This window comes from Oncorhynchus mykiss, chromosome Y, assembly GCF_013265735.2.
Source record: "Oncorhynchus mykiss isolate Arlee chromosome Y, USDA_OmykA_1.1, whole genome shotgun sequence".
NCBI lineage: Eukaryota > Metazoa > Chordata > Actinopteri > Salmoniformes > Salmonidae > Oncorhynchus > Oncorhynchus mykiss.
Window position 1 is genome coordinate 20,063,833 of NC_048593.1, and position 13,796 is coordinate 20,077,628.

Genomic DNA, 13,796 nt, shown 5'->3' on the forward strand with positions numbered 1-13,796 from the left:
TGCAGTAGAACTAAGGGTGAGGTGTGGCTATTTGAAAAGAGGGTGTCACCTTTCCCAAAACCACATGGATGACTGATTTTGTGTTTTGAGTGGCATTCCACCCAATACAACACACTGTCTTAGAGAAACAGTAACGTTTACGGAAACACTTGTCAAGGAGCCGGTTTGTTTTCATTCACCCCCAGCGACAGCTTCGCTTTGATTAGATTGTGTACAAGATGTGACACGATTTCCGGGGGTCTGTGAATTCCGGTTAATTTGGAGTACACTGTTTTCACACACAATTTGGAACTTGATTTGTTGTGATCTGTCACAATGTCTGCTATCACATGACAGGTATATGTCCCCTTATTTGAGCGATAAAATGAGTAATATAGGACTATAGCATGTCAGGGACATGGGTGAAGCCGATAGCCTACACGTTGTAGATGTTACGTTTAAATCATAAAGTTTAGTTTTGTGTTGTACCCTGAATAAGCACATCAGATATTATCTGCTTACAGTCATACTTGAATGATATAGGACAGCCTATTATTTCGTGTCAGAGGACTTCAATTAAAATCACATTAAAGGTTGAATAAGCGGTTGCTAGTATTTGCTACTTTTTACACAGCGTTCAACTAATTAAATATGGATGACATAGGCCATGTTTGCCCACAATATTGATTACATGTATTACTTTTTGCACATTAATAGCCAAAATGTTTATTAGAAACTTCTTTCAGATTGCTTGTCTTTATTGTTGGAATGAATTTATATTTACATATTATTATTAATATATATATTTTTTTTACCACCACCACATTATGGCTGTTTTTTATTCTGTTACTAAACAAAGATGCAGAGGTAAATCTTATATACATCATTTTCAACATCATCACCAAATTCAGTCAAAAAACAACTACTCAGTCTTATATGTTGATGTGGGATTACATTATTGTATTACCTTTCACCCACCCGCCCTTAGATTGCTTTCTGTGGTGGTTTGTGCAGTTGTAGGTTAGACAGTGTTACGTGGATTGTGTTCTATCCCTCTAAGCTTTTCTACGATCCTCTTCACCTCTCCGTCAAGTAGCGCTGCAAATACCCATACTAGATTACTAACTAATGGTAGACTCTCTCTTACTTACATAATAAGTAAGTCTGAAGCGAGTTCTTTAAGGTCAAACCAGTTCAACACAGAGGCAGTAGACAGTAGACACTGCCTATCCAAATGAGTGGACATCAAGTCTAAACATCACTTCCAAATATCACATCCCACGCATTTTCAGCTGCTGGTTATCATAGTGCCAAGGCGTTCTGATTGTGCGTATTGAATGCCTTAGCTTATTTTACACATTCACCACTTAATCAAGTGAATGGGCTCCGTGAAATATGCGGGTGGTTCTTCGCAACAGGGTGTCGGTGTCCCTCTGAGTTCCAACAGTGTTTAGTTGTTCTCACGAGCTTGGAAAACAAACATAACACCCATAATGACTCTCGTTTATGACCCCATGTTGCCTAACATGGCCACAGTGTCGTCTGCCCAGTAGAAATTATAGTCTATCTAACCATATGGCTTGTGGCACCAATTTACGGTTGTTTTACAGTTTTGCCAGTTGAAGACATAGCAAAATTGATTATGCAAAAGTGCAACCTTTTGCCATGGAAATTGGTGATTGGAAACAGAACATATAGTCGGGGCAATTTAAGTGTAGGTCCTTAAAAACAATCTAGAAACGTTGTACGGCCTGTTAGTTGCGAGATTACGACATATATGTGAAGTAGATAGAAGGGGACCCTTGTGCGCCCCAAACAATTTAACATCATTGGTCAGTGCATCGCAAATCCTTATCTCGTTAGGCTACAATTGGTGAGCTCATTCTCAATCTTCCCCGGCCCGCCGTGCAATGTAAATACCATTACACCAGGTTCGCTCCGGGACAAAAGGGCGAATGTTTTGAAATAAATAAAACTGTCGAGGGACTAAAGCGAATCATAACATTAGATGGGAGCAGAGAATTCCTCTGTGAAGTGCAAAGAGAGAGCGAGAGCGAGGGGCAATTGCCTGGGGAGGGAGGTGAGAGATAGAAAGAAAGATGGAACACAGAGGTTATCGAGAGTTTAACAAGGGATTAAAACTTCTAGATGGCTATCTGCACCAGAAGTGCACATTTTAATAATGTTTAGTTACAGGGGTTTTGTTGTGTGGCTTTGCTTTGAGGCAAACTGATTGCATGAATATACATCCAAAGACTCTCAGATGACTGGGCCATGTGAGTATCCACCAATAATAATAATGATTACAATGAAAAGAGAATATGCAACACACAACACAGTAGCATATGTTAATATAGTAGGCTACCTTCGGTACTGTTATAATAATTATATGACCTCATCATGATCCTTCCTGAACTAATAAACCTAATATTATAATGATGATGAGGATGAAAATGAGAAGATGGAAGAAGAAATAACATAATTAGGCCTACATCAATTGAATCATTACATCAACGATTATGACGGTGGTTTTCAGGTTGCGTGTATTGCCAAAACTGCGCCAAAAATGTTCAGTTATTAGCCTAAAATAATCTATTTTATTTCCAGTAATCGCACAACTCTTTTGATAGCCTAATTAAACAGTGTAAATTCAGATATAATGGGCCTCTGCAATATCAAAATAAACGTATTGCATATTTAGAGGGGGATATCGGGGGAGGGGATGTAGGCTATATTTATAGTTTACATATAGGCCTAATGTTTTTGTAAATAGTCTATAATCATCTATAATAATTTCCAAATAAAACCTGAACTAAATGATTCATTCGAATAAGGAGTATAGCTAAGGCAATTCATATGTCTGGTATTAGATCAACTCGCAGACAGTTTCTGAAAGCATTCTCCGCCCAGGCCATATGAACAAGCCCGTTTAATTTGTAACTTATGCAGGCCTATGCAGCCCCTACTTATTTTCTACTGTGAGATTTTATTACGACAACCCGCGGATTGTTTTCCAATGCTGCACATGTAGGCCTACAGTCAGTCTGTCATGTCCTTCAGTTCAGAACCACTCTCAGACTTGGTTGTCAACATGCAATGGAGAAAAGCATTTCGCCAGAGGATATTCTCAAGATCTTATGCGATTTGACTATGGAATGGACCGACACAATCAACGTAGCGCTCGGGTGGAGCCAGTTAATATAAAGTAAAATGAAAAAGTGAAGGAAAAACCATACCTTGATCAAAGAAAAAAAAAATGACAGCAGCGTTCGGCTTTGAGCACAGCCACCCATATCAAGAACACCTTCTGCAACCATTCTCAAAAAAATGGATTAAAAAAAAAAAATGAATAACGAACGTCTCATCAGTCCAAGGATGCTGTGTAATTCCTCAATGAATACGGTCTTTATGTCTGGAGCCTACTTTTTAAAGAAATGCTTGTTTTTAGATGAATGCCTATGCCAACGTTTGCAGATTGGACGCAGTAGTTTCATTGAAAGGTTATTGCTTTATCTCGACAGGTGTAGCATCAATGATCCCACAAAATAAAAATAAGAAGCATTTAAGCATCTAAGTTTTAATCTAAGAAATAATGAATTCATATTTTAACAGTAAAATTTCACAACTGATAGAATAATTAACGTTTTCTAAATTTCTGACAGCTTTCATATGTACTACTTTTTCCTGAGGGCAATCGACTATTCATTTAATTACTTTTCTGTACTAAAATAAACAGGGATAGGTTTAAAATATATCAACATCACTCACTTAGCCTACATTGGGACTTTTTGGGGACATGAGGCAAAAGAAGATGCATGCCCCAAATGTTTCGGGTGTGTCTTGTTGATGGGTGTTTTTACGGATTCAGCTCCCCCGGCCAATTTTGGACCTGCAACAGAGTTCAGACCCAGGGGCGACGGGTGCAAACCATGAGGGCAAAGGGTCAGAAAAGCAGCATCAATTCTTGTCCAAAAGATAGGCTAGTAAATGAAACTGATTAACAAATGATATGCCTATAGGCTACTATAATATTAGCCGAAATCTTCTGACTTCAATTAGACATATGCTTTTCAAGTTTATCATAATTGAATTGGAGTTGAGTTGTAGCCTCAAGCAAAAACATTAAGTTCAACTTTGTCGTTTTCATATTCCACACAACAAAACTATTACTCCACCTTATTAGGCTAACCTTTCTTAGGTCTGACACTTTACACCGGTAAAAGGCATGTATGTCTACACCTTGCAACTCAGCTGAGCTATTTTTCACTGGGGAATTACTTTGAGACCACTAAAGTGAACACCACGAGGTAGACTACTCCAAATTAGACATTTAAATATAGGCTATGACATGATATGACAACTGATAAGCCTATGAGGCACAAATATAATATGTTTGAATAGGTCTAAATTATAGGTCAGAAAGCAAGCGATTTAGCTTCATTCAGTAACAAAATATGGAGTCCGTTTTGAAGAAGAAGAGACCAAACTGCTTCGAGAGAGTGGGATAAAGAATAGGCCTAGCCTATCCAGCTAGGGCATAGGCTATTTTTCCTCATAAGCACCAATTGTCATTTTTCCATCTATGTAACTGAACTTTTTTTCTGGTAAAATTCTTCTCAAATAATTGTACAAAAACGAAACGACCGTTTTGTCTTCTTATCCGTGTCTCTCCACCTGCAAAGGTGCGTGCGAAGGGAGGGTAAAGTTAATTCACTGTGTCTGATTCGCTGATTACTCGGTGCGCGCACGTTTCCCGTCCCGCTCTCTGCGTGATGCATGGCCTCCTCTTGCTCCACGCTGCTCCGCTTGTCACTCTGCACGCTCTGCAAGATGAATGGGTTCACGTTAAAGCCCACTTAATAGCAACTTTTATAAATCTAGCCTTACGCTTGTCTCTTTGTGGTCAGCGATTCGAGATGTGCCAGATAATTAGATCATACTAGCTAAAGAAATGCCTCAATATTGATGATTCCATTACCCCCTTGCAAACTTTTTGTTGTTGTTGGTGCAAACCTACATTTCTACCAGGATCCGTGTAAGAATTCCACCCAGACCCCCCATTTTTATTTTATATAAGGAATCTTGTCTTTTCCACGGATTTACACTTAAACTACACCCACGTTTGATGTCCCCTGTCCCGTTTCTTCTGATCTTCCAACATTTTCTATTGTTTTTATGCTTTAGATTGAATTTGTGTTAAATGTGTGGACACCATGCAGTAAATGCATTGCACCATTTAGGCCTACACAAAAGTGTCCAAAATTGCAAGCTTTTACAGTGAATATGTGAGGGTACAATATTATATTGCTCAGCTACAGCTTGAGGAGAGCATTAGCCCCCCTTGAAAACACTACAATATGTCATTGATGCATCCATTCAGTCTTTCATGCTTAGTTGGGCTATATAAGTTAGCAGTATGTTGCCAATTGCCATATGTGATTTAACCACATTTAGTTGGATACTCAGTCAGTCACTAGACTGATTCTCTCATGATGTATATGTTGCAAATAGAGGTCTTTTCCTGTTCTTTGGTGCTTGCCTTTTCTCTCATACCTCCTTTTACCATCTGTTTTGGTACCCCATCTTTCTATCCTCATCTTCCTGTGTTTTGTGCACCGTCACCCCCCTCCAGCTTTGTCTGCCTGGTCCAGCCCCCTCCATTGTTCCCGCTCTCTGCCTCCCATTTCCGCTTTGTGTCTGACCCCTGACCCCACACCCTGTTCCCCTCTCCCCCTGGCACCCCAAATCTTCTTGTTCCTCTGTTGACTGCTCCGCCTGAGGTTTTGGGGCTAATAACTTTTGCCGGCAAGCTCCTCACAAAATCCCAGCGTGACGGCCATTGTATGGGCCACAATGGCACCCAGGCGGTAATAGCCATTAGCAACAGAGGGGCTTGCCCCACATTAAGCCCTACCTGCCCTGCCATCCAGCCTTTTCGGGCTCTACCTTTCTCCCCTCACTCTCTTTTTCCACACATCTATCTTTATCTCTGCCTATCCCTCTCTCTGTCGCTCTCTCTCTGTCGCTCTCTCTGTCTCTCTGTCTGTCTCTCTCTCTGTCTCTCTGTCTCTCTCTCTGTCGCTCTCTCTCTCTCTCTCTCTCTCTCTCTCTCTCTCTCTCTCTCTCTCTCTCTCTCTCTCTCGCTCATTCTTTTTCTCTTGTCTGTTGTGACAGGCATCAGTTACTTCACCCCACTTGTAGGCTTGAGGCAGAAATCTCAAACACTGAATGGTGGCTGCCTGGTTTCTGGTATAGTCAATGCTTGACTTGGGCAGGAGCTTACCGGAGCTGAGTCACCGGAGCTGAGTACCGGCACCTCTTATTTTCTACTACATGAGGTCCTGTTCCTCTTCTAGAATATTAGCTCAAAAGCATTGTGAAACTCCTGCACCTAAATGTAAACAGTACCGGCACCCAAAATGAGTACCGACACCTATTTCAGTCCAAGTCAAGCACAAGGTATTGTAGTCAAATCCCAGTCTTTTTGCTCATAGTAGCTTATTGTGGTCTTTGTTTGATTAATGTAGGTTTTTATTAAGAAAATATGTGGACCTTTCCCTCAGAGATTTTACAATTAATTTCAATGCCCAACCTACAAAATGTATACCTCGTTAACCAAATGTATTGGTCTGGACAATGATTTTCTTCAGCTAATAAAAACATTTAACCACAGCATTCACTTTTAAAAAGAGGACATATGGATGAAAGAGAATAATTCAGCCAATGAAATCAGAGATACTCTTTACACAAAAAGAACAGCTACCATGTGAATGATTCACTTACGTTTACAGTAATATGTAGACCAACAGACAGACAAGGAGCAGACAGACAGTGTAAGAAAGAATAAGTATCAGCAAAGGGAGAGTTGGATGGTCAGAGTGATTGGTAGTACCCCTCTTCATGCCTGTCAGTGAGAGTAGTGGTTTCCATGGAGACTGGCATCACAGGGTGCAAGGCAGTTGCCTGTATGTTTGGAGTTGTGGAGTTGAGTGGACCCGGGGGAAACCATGTTCAGGTGGTCCACTTACTGCAAACATTCTACACCACTGGAGAGATAGCCTATTTGACAAATGGATGGTTAAAGAAATCCATTTTTAGTCTAACTCAACCTAATTGGATTATAATTCATAGATTATGTTTACAGTTATCTGAATAAATTCTTAGTCTTAGTATTCAGTCAATCAATGGGGTGCCAGGGAGCCTGCACACCAAGGGAACAGTCTTGTGCGTCTGACATGCTATTCCCAAAGAAGATACATTTAACCCACCCACTCAATTTGATGTGTAGAGAAAGGTCTTAGGTGAAGTTGGCCATAATAGAGGGAGGAGGGTGTAGCTGTGTTGATGAAGCCATAATGTGTGAGCAGGGGATTTTGACACTTGGACTGAGCCAGTGGACAGAGGGTCAGGTAGTTGCTGCCACAGGGTCCTCCTGGGTTCACAAAGACCCCCAATCCTTTTCAGACAGCCAGAGCAGGGTGTCCTCTTGTGCCTCAGTTCCAGCACCATCTTTTTGCCCCACTCTGGGAAATGCAATAGGCCAAAACACAGCTCCTCCTTGCTTTGATGGGTAACTTATTTGTTTATTTTTTTGTATGTAGACCTTGCAGTCAGCTGACACAGAGGATTCCAGGAATAATGTGGGGCCAACCTATTACAAACAACAAGGGCTCATGAGTATTTCATAATCAGGTTATGTGACGAGGAAAACCCCCAGTAATAAGGTAACACTCCTTGATTTGAATGCAAAGCCCACTACTTTTCTGGCAGTTGGTGTGTGTTTGTTGACAGTCATGAAGTCCTCTCCTCTCTTCTCAATCCAACGATTTTATCACCATAGCCTACGCCGTAAAACAGGAATGTGCTTGATATGCAAATGAGCCGGCATGCATCGAGTCCCATCATAACAGAGGGAGAGTGCCTCCCATGAACACCATACACACCTCTCCCCCTGCAAGTTTACGGCCGAGATGTCCTGTGGACACGTCGTCTGACCATTACTGATGGCCCATAGTAATAGCAATGTAATTAGGCCTTTATTGTCATGTAATTCTCCGTCAAACACATTGTCAATATATTGGTTGATGAGGTTGAAAGTGAGATTGGAGCCACTGACCCAGGTCAAGCTTGGTAATTATAGCAACTGTGCAAAGTACTCTCTTCCTCTCTCAAGGATGCTTGGTAAATGTGTGATAGATGTTGGTTGGAGATTGTAGTGTTTGTTTTTGTCCCAGTGTGGATATACCCTGTCGTTTTATTACGTTATGCCTTCTGGTATCTATTTGAGTGTTTCATTTGTCAGCATGAGTAAAACTGAGGGTTTAGGAGGGGTGAAGACAGAATGCAAAAGGGATTAACCTGGGGAAGTGAGGGAAGGAGAGAGGCAGGGAAAGAAAGAGAGAGCACTATCTCCTCCTCCCTAGTGTGTCACCAGCAGCGTGTCACCAGCAGCGTGTCACTGGCAGCGTGTCACTGGCAGATTTGCTGGTGCGGAAGCAGATCTTTCCCTCAGTGACTCTATTAATTTACCTCATTTATCTTAACCCCCCCCCCATAAATACTGGAGACCTCAGTCAGATTGAGAGTATGCGTGTGTGTGTGTGTGTGTGTGTGTGTGTGTAAGAATAAAAACACAGCAGCTCCCCTTTCCATTCCCAGAGGACAAATCCGTAGCGGAAAAACTCATTTTCCTGCAAATAGTTTGTCAGCCAAGCTAGGAGGAGTGATAAATTATCACAGACGTTAGGTGAGGGAGGGTGAGAGGGAGAAGAGAAACCCTCCCTTTCTCCTTCTCTCTCCCTCATTTCCCTTCCCTCTCTCCCTTCCATTCTACTTCTCACTCTATTTCCTTCCCACATACTCCTTCTCTTCTCCTCCTTTTTATTTACCTCCATTGCTTTGTTCCCTCTTTTTCTCTCCCTCTCTGATATAAAAAAAACCCCACACAAACAAACACACACCAGCACTTGCACGCACTCACGCTCACAAACACACACACACAAACACACAGCCGGGTACAGTGGAAATTGGGATTTTTTTTGCTGCCCCTACAACTGAAGTGTGACTCCCCATCCCAAATGATAAATTGATGGGCAGCAAAATGGATTTGTTTTCAACTAGTAACACATGAAATAAATAATTATTCTGCACGGGGAGCGTGGCGGAATGATGAATGGGGTGGACAGCTGGATCACAACGGAGCAATGGAGTGAGAGAGAGAGGAAGAGACCTGGAGGAAGAAGGCCTGAGAGAGGGAGAGAGAGAACAACTAGAAAATCCATAAGCAAACAAACATTGCATCATTCAGTGAAATAGTTTGTATGCTGTTTTCATAGACAAAACTAACTGAAATAGACACTCCAGATAGCGGATTATATGTGTGACTGAGAAAATGAGATGAATTGAAAGGAACGGTCCAGCAGATGTCCTTATAGAGGAAAGTGTTGGCACCATTCTTTGAAATGATGGAATTCACTGCTTCATTTAGCTTCATGAATACAGTTTAGTTAGTTAACCATAGTGATTTATGATATATTCCAGAGTCGTTTGAGCAATAATTTAGCAACCAGCTGAGCTATAAAAAGTATTTTGAATATTTAGTTCTTTGAAACTAGAAGAAATGTAATCGTTACTTTTTAAGTTGAGTAAATGTGAAAGGCTGAATTGTCTATTTCACTTGTGACTACCTTGTCAACTACATAGGTGATGAAAGGGACATTTCACTTAGGTAGAAAAATGATTTATATTTAGTTTGGTTGACATTGCCCGAGTTCTCTGCAGACATCAGCTGGTAACCATCATGTTTGCATAGCTGAACATTGTCACACGATGGCAACTAATATAACATTATTACTTCATAGCGTGGGACTAAAAGTGTATTGAGAACTGTAATACTGCATCAAATGGGTTCTCTTTTGAACAGAACAGAAAACTGGTGTCTTATATTTTCCTTCATGAAAGATTTGAAAGACTTAAGTTTTGTTTAATGATTTATAGCGAGGATCTCTTTCAGGACCCAGGAATTTAGGACTTTAAGGATTTTTAGACGCCATTGAAAAAGTGACGAGGAGTCCAAATCAAATCAAATAGAAACGCACATTCAGCAGTTGGAAGTGAAATAGGCCACTCTCAGCGATGCTTTCACTGTGGCAGCTGTCTGGCTGTATATTTACACATAAATCTACACACAACAGAGCTGAAATATATTTTATAGGCCCCAAACTTGTTAGGATGATGACAATATCATCAAGCTGTTGTTGATGTAGATTACAGTATTTCAGAATTGTGTATATCAAGGACATTTGCACATGACTAAACATTTCCACTTTTCCCTTTGCTTGGGTCAGTGTAATTTATTTATTTTAAATGCAAAGCTACATTTCAGTAACTACACATAACTATAACGCAATTGTCAAACAATAAAAGTATTTTCAGCAAAACAGGTGATGGTTTTCAGTTCAGGCTTTTTACCATTGCATATTGATGAATTTCCTACAGAGATGACGTAAATGCCATATGCAGGTACCCCTCTCCATCTGTACGTCTCCCGCTCAGCCCTCATAATGCTCAGTTGGTGATCTCACATAGGTAATAACCATAACAACTAAGGACATACAATTACCATAAGTACTATCATCACCATCACCATGATCATAATCATCACCATCATCATCACCATCATCATACAATTATAATCACAGTCCCAGCCAAACCGTGCACCATTCTGACACTTTATTCACACTGTAGTGAAGCAGTATTGGGAAAACACATTTATTTGAGACATCATTATGCATGGCAAATTATTAATAACTGCTATTATACCTTTCATTTGGTTGACTTTCTCTCCCGTTTCTCTTTATAATTTATTCTCCTCAATGTCTACACACAATGTGATTTTTTTGTACCACTTTTTATCAATATCTCTTTTTATTGTTTTTCTCTCCCCCACACACACTCTTTCTTGCTCTCTCCTTCTCACTCGCTCTCCCTCCATAGTGATTGATGGAGTTAGGCGACAGAGCACAGAGCAACGTGTGGCCACCAGTCCGAGACAGCCTGTTTCTCAGCGTTCACTGAAAGAGAGAGGGGGAGAGAGAGAGAGAGAGAGAGAGAGAGAGAGAGAGAGAGAGAGAGAGAGAGAGAGAGAGAGAGAGAGAGAGAGAGAGAGAGAGAGAGAGAGGAAGGGAGGGAGGGAGGGAAGGAGCGAGAGAGAGAGAGAGAGAGCGGGGGAGAGACATTGAGGATATATATATATATATATATATATAAATAGAGAGAGAGAGAGAGAGAGAGAGAGAAAGGGGGAAGAGAGAGGCAGGGACTGAAGAACGAAGGGAGGGAAGGATGGAGGAGGAAGGAAGAGAGAGGAAGGGCAGAAGGGAGAGAGTGAGAGAGGGAGGGAGTGGGAGTGTGGAGTGTAAAAGGGAGAGGGGAGCTCAGCTGAAAGCCGCAGACTTAATTCTATGCATCATTAAGCAGTCTCACTCAATGCAACATCCCCTATACATCATCCACGCTCAGTAAACACAACGATGACATTACATTAGCAACTGCAAATGAATTTTCTTTTTACAGGGAAATTGAGAATACTCTCTTTCTCCCTCTCTCCTGCTCTCACACACACAGACGCTTGCAAAACTCAAACACAAGCCATTAAAAACAGGAAGATATTTAAACAAAACAAAAACAACATTTCCTCCTGCCTCTCCCTCTCTCTTTCTATCTCTGTCTCTCTCATTCTCTCACAGAGAATCACAGAGATTCAAATGTACCATATTTGGAAATGTCTAACTATCATAATATCATATGGATATTACAGTACTGATAATTTCTCACCAAGGAAATATCAATGCCGTAAAAAAAGTTACAAAATATGGGGGGGGGGGGGAGGGGGGGGGGGGAGTTCTAGAGCAGAATGTTCTTGTTACAAATAATTCATAGTGTTTTTGGGGACAATATCAGTTAGGCCTATCTAAAGAAACATATAATGCAGGTTCATTCTCATAATATGCTTTTTTATATGTTTGTTAATTTTCTCTATTTTCTATAACAGTCTTTACTTTTGCATGCCTTCTCATTTTCCAAATGATTTTGTTCTACAGAGATATTTTCAGACATTGGGAGAAATCTCATTGTGAGAAATCTGTGCATCCTAAATAGAACACACTCACAGTCACTACTCAGGCCTAAGACAATGGGAGTGGCATAAATGATCAGGCTAATCAAATTAACAATGATGTTTTTATTGCACATTATGTATTTTCCTCCTAAAGTACCCAGCCTTTGAAGTCTAGGAAATCCATTAAGGCCATGCAATAGATCATTTCATCTGACCGGCATGTATCGCCAGGCTCATTTAAGAATATTGAATCTGTTACAGTAAAGTAACCCCCCGGATTGAGTCAAATGTAAAAATCCATTCCTTTCATGCATCTGTGAAGAGCTGTCATTGTGTGCTGTAATGACGGATGACGCCGGCTCTCTCTTTCAGCGAGAGGTGATAAAAAGTTCAATTATGACTGCTGGGGAGACAGGTGGGGATGCACGGACACAGAGACAGGGAATTGGAAAAGATCCGTCAAGAGATAAGGCCAATCAGTCAATGAGGAAAGCATTTCTTCACGTGAGCGATGGAATGTGTAATTCTCCCAGTGCCTGTGTGACACAGCCGAGTGCGGTCTGGAGTTAGAGGTCAGCGAAGGGTCAAGAACATGACCTTTGACCTGGCCTATAGCTGATGCAGCAGGCTCCCAGACTGCTCCAAAGAACTTAAGTCCCCACAGTCTGTTTTTGTTATATTGGACACTATTGGTTTCAAGTGAACCTAATCGAAATGTAGTTTGTTAGATTACTTGCAGCAACTGATAATTATGTACTTGTAATGGCACATCCAAATGATAACAAGCACATTTAAGGCTGGATGAAATAATAGCCCAGAAGTGAATCAAGAAAACTAAATGTTCACATAAAAACGTTGCTCTAAACCCATGCAGGGCTATAGAACACTGTGCCATGTTTGTTCCATCCTTTCTATTGGTATTTAAGAGACTCCCTTACTAAAACAGTGTGGAGAAATGTCATCCCACGACACGCTCTCATATACTGTATCTGTGTCACAGGATTCCTGATGTCATAGTGGAAATATAACCCTGACTGAGTAAACAGGCTACTATAACCTCTCACTCTCTCCGCTATCTGTCTCGTCACCATCAAACAGAACAAGGCCCCCTGTCAAGATGGCCTCAGTGGTGACCCCATGGTGTTGCTCTGGGTTTGACCCACACTGAGGTGTGAGGACAGCCTCTACCTCTTACTGAGTTCCAGTCATTTTACTGTCCCCAATCAGTGGCTCTTTATGGCTCATGCCTTGATTACAGTGTGGCCCTTATTGGCCCCCAAGTCCACTGTGCCCTGGAGAGCGGCAGAGTTCCCCCAGAGCTGTTATGGCTCCAAAGAGAGAGAGAGAGAGAGAGAGAGAGAGAGAGAGAGAGAGAGAGAGAGAGAGAGAGAGAGGGAGAGAGAGAGAGAGAGAGAGATCAAAGAGGCTATGGGAGGAATGCCGACATTTGTTTGTTTTATCATGTGGCATTCTGCTGCTTAATCAAAAGGGATGGGTCGTGAATGATACCCTGAGCACTCAGATGGCCAAACGAACCCTCCTCGCTGCTGTAAATGTGTCTGTTGGTCAGATAGGGCAGATTAATCTCAGCCTTGCCAGCCCCCCCTCTCTCTCAACACAGTGGGATGTGTGGGTGGTTGTAGCACGGAGTAAATGGGTACCTTGCTTGATATACAGTATTAACACATTGCAGGTGCAG